The 4,092-nt window shown below is 42.6% G+C and overlaps 1 long non-coding RNA gene across 1 annotated transcript; it reads left to right on the plus strand.

Annotated features, from left to right (window-relative positions):
• The first annotated feature begins 545 nt into the window (after positions 1 to 545).
• LOC148900635 (uncharacterized) lies at positions 546 to 2,228 on the plus strand. The gene is made up of 3 exons (XR_016114363.1): positions 546 to 860; positions 1,048 to 1,117; positions 1,201 to 2,228. It is a non-coding gene; the product is annotated as an uncharacterized LOC148900635 (long non-coding RNA).
• Positions 2,229 to 4,092: the final 1,864 nt, after the last annotated feature.

A 4,092-nucleotide genomic window follows, 5' to 3' on the forward strand; every position in this document is an offset into this window, starting at 1 on the left:
TACAGGAATACCTCACTATGTGCTGTTATTCTTCTAATTTACCTAATGACACCCAATGAGTCATTTTCCTTTTCAGTAAAGTGCGAGATGAGATGATGGATTGACCCCTTTCTGAGAACAGTCGCATGCTGGGCTAAGGCTTCTCTTGTGCTCCCAATCTGACATTCGTGTTTTTCAGGAGATGATATTGGACGACACGTGTAGGAAAGCTCTGGGTTGTTTACCTGTAAAGGGAGGCAAGCCAGTGCGAATGAAAGCATCGTTAAAGGTCTCCTGCAGGGTTGCTAATTTATACAGATTCATTTAACAGAGTGAAGTGAAAGGAGTGGGTGCCAACACTTGGCCACCAGTCAACATCGGGCAGAGCCATGCTTTATAGGTTCGGGAAGTTTCACAGAGGGAGCCAGGGACGACCGCCAAGCCACAGTGACGAAGCCTCCACACAGTGTACCAGCCCTTTTTTTGGAAAGGCGGGCGACCAATCAGGTCGGCAGTGGCTTTCTCGCCAAAGAATAACATGGCATGCTGGCCCTCTCACCGCCCCACCTCCTTTTGCCGCTGCACTACAGCTGCACAGAAGGATTTTCTAAACATTTTGCTACGAGATCAATACCTGTATTGATCAACCATTGTGAGAGTGATCCGTCTAAAACCCTGAGCTGCCTGGGAGCTGGGAGGAGCGAAAGAGAGAGGCTGTGGAGAGGATGGAGAAAGAGAGAGTCTGCAGCTACAGTGAAAAGGAGAGAGGTACAAGGGACGAGAGGGGCAATCCGAGCGAGCGGCAGACGCAGAGCCCAGCAGGTTGTGATACCAGTTTCGGACTATGCTACCAGGCCACTGGGATTGGGCTGAAGCCTATGGTAATTGCTTTCTCATTAAGCTCGGGCGAGTGAGGGTGACTAATGACTACTGCGCAAAGTATGTGGCTAAGTGATAGATGAAGGAATGATGCAAAGAAATGTAAGGCTGTGTAAGACTGGGGGTCCACTTCATACCTGAGGTCGCTAACACCTCTATTATTCCTGGCCTGTTATGACACAATCTCAGGTGTTTTGCTGTCTGTGTGTGCTGAGCATGACCGCATGAGGCTACAGTGAGATGAGTCTGAAAGAGCAAGGTCAGGAGACATTTATAATTACTAAAATGAAAAAAAACAGAGAAATAGATTGATCCACTGTTAATCTAACATTGTTTTTGTAGTGTCTGGAGAGAAACTCTCTCCGCCTCTGAAACACAAAGTGGACACAAGAGGCCAAACGTCTACAGCTGGCTCCCATGTTCAACTGCAAATGTAACACCTTATCCTGAAATGTTGGACAAAATCATGGATCTGGTGGAAATGAATTGACTGCACCCTGGATACTAACACCGGGAAGTTTTAACCAATGTGTCAAATCTAATCGAGTTAGTTAAAACTGAAGCAAGCAAGTCACAGTGTTTTGGAACTTTTTGGGACACGCTTAACATGGAATACAGAGATATTTTTTACTTCCTGGTTTTTGGGAATATATCTGTTTTTTTTCTTTGTTTTTTTTCTTCTCTCGCTGCATTGACCAACAAATGCAATGAGTGGTCAATGAAAGGCCATGAGCCGTGCAGGAGGAAGAGGATTTCCAAAACCCACTGGGATTCTTTCTCTCCTATCCTCCCCAAATGCTAAACCGAAATCAAGATTGTATTGACCGGCCTTAAATGTGATGTACTTGTGCATAATTGAGGCTTTGAGGGAGACAACATTCCAAGCTCCCCATGCTTGGTTGGAAGATCTTGCTTTCAATGCCACCGGAGCTGTGGTATGGGAAAGTACTAGTGCAAAACTATTTATGTATTCATTCATTTATAATTTGGAGTCAAAATAAAGAATATTGTCCATTCATTATAGGCATTTGAAAAAAACTGTAAATGGGTATTTTAAACAAGAAACTTATGTGACAACAGGCATAATGGCAGGTGGTCAGCTGTTCATTTTTTTTCTCCACATTTTTTCACTTCCAAATTATTGTATCACGTTTTTCACCCATGCAGATATATATATGTGTCTGGTTATTTTCAAAATGTCAATAATTTTTGAAATGTATACCATCCTCCAATGTTTTTGATCATTTTTTGCATAAAATTAACTTTGGGATGTCTACATTGTTTGTGAGTATTGGTCATGAATTTTGTTGAGATTTCAAAAGAAAAAAATGATTGAGTTTGGATTCGACATGCAGGACACATTTTCATTGGCAGGACATCATGTTGTAACATTCACGATTAGGACAATATGCCAGAACTGCTGCGTAAAAACACTATTACGACAATCCCACTGGTCTAAATCTTTTTTCTCCCGTTTGCATCAGTTCCTTGCCACATAATAAGAAGCTTCATGTCAAGGAGACAAATGTTAACACCTCGTACATTTTATTTCATGTGTTTTCAAAGCAGGCTTTTCCTGTTTACTTTCATCCTTCCCCTTTGATACTGCTATTGAATGAAGCTAACTCTTGGACGGGTGCCAAACTACAAATGAATGTCTTCATTCGACACATCACATCCAAATTAGCATTCAATTAACGAGCCAGTCGACCTCAGCTAATCAAGCAATTAGGCCTTGCGTGTTGACAGAAACGCTAACAAAAGCACACAAGTCCCGTGGGAAAATGCTGAAACGCTACAGAGGAGACACGGTGAAAATGAGATGCTTGTTCCAGCAAGGCTCGAGGAAAATAGGAAACTGGAAAAGACCTCTCCAAAGGAAAAATGAATTTTTGTGTGAAACTTCTTTTTTTAGCATGAGTTAGCATTTTAATAAATATGATGTTGTGTCTATTTTCAGTCATTGTGACTTGCCAGGTGAACACACACCAATGTGAATAAATTAAGCGGTTTGGCATCCCATCTAGTGCCTTTAGGAGAGTATGGACAAACTACGGCCCTTGAGCCACATACGGCCCATTAGGCTTTTTAATCCGGCCCGTCGAACTTGTCCAAATTATCGTACAAACAGTGTCTGAAACTCGAGAAAAAGTTAGCAGACCTCAGGGCAGACAACTCTGAAAAGTTGCCTGCCCGGCCATAAAGCAGCCTGCCCCATTTTTCACAACTTGAAACACAATAAGACGACTAATCGCAAAAACAAACCATTGTTGCAAAGTATAAAGTATATATATATTTTTTAATTAAGGATGTACCTACCACAAATGCTCCCTTGCTTAATTTATGGTAAACATCCTTTGCTGAAGATTTTGTTCCATTGCGTTGTCTGCTACAAACCACGTGAACTCCTCTTTCCATGATGCCTTTGATAATACATTTAATTTCTAAGCGCCTTTCAAAACTCTCAAGTACAATTTACAGTCACGGGCTAATGTACGTTTACATTTTGTAGCGTCATAAATTTTGTTAGCTTCTTTTGAATCTTTCTTCTGGGGCTGAGGTTCTGTGCATCTACTTTGGAAAATGATATGCAAATGCACGACCTTATAATGCTCGGGAAAGTCCGAAGCAAGAAGCCGGCTTCCGATTGGTTGCCGTGCAGAGTATGCAAATTTCAACTGCAGGTAGCCTATGTCTGTGTGCTTGGCAACAATACACGTGTACTGTTTGCGCGTGAAGGCAAGGGCGTCCGTGGCGAGTTTGTAGAGCGCGCGTTCAGGACAATCCATCCATGATTTTGCGGAATTTAACACAAGTAGATATTGATGAAAAGGTTTCTCCAGCCGTCATCTGTACTTCTTTGAAGGTGTCGGACGTTTCGTTTCTTATCCAAAAAACTTCGTCAGCAAACTAAAGTCTTATTGGTATTTTAGGCCCTATATATATATATCCCTATTGTCCAGGCGTTGCCAGACTCTGCTATGATAGGTCCCTGCTCTCAGGTTGGGGGGAGCAGAGGACTACTCCCTGTAGCTGCTCCACTGATAGTTCCTGTCGTTCTGACTAACGACTGGCCTGATTGCTCCTGGGAGAGCTGGAAAACAGGCAGGACGGAGGCCCTCGAGGACCGACTTTGGACACCCCTGGTATACGGCATTGCCAAAGTTGTACTGATCCAAATTTTAATTGCAGGGTCCACATTTGCTTTACTTTTCATGTGGCTTTTTATTGTAA

Source organism: Hippocampus bargibanti, linkage group LG03 (assembly GCF_051943395.1).
Source record: "Hippocampus bargibanti isolate YZ-2025 linkage group LG03, ASM5194339v1, whole genome shotgun sequence".
Taxonomy (NCBI): Eukaryota; Metazoa; Chordata; class Actinopteri; order Syngnathiformes; family Syngnathidae; genus Hippocampus; species Hippocampus bargibanti.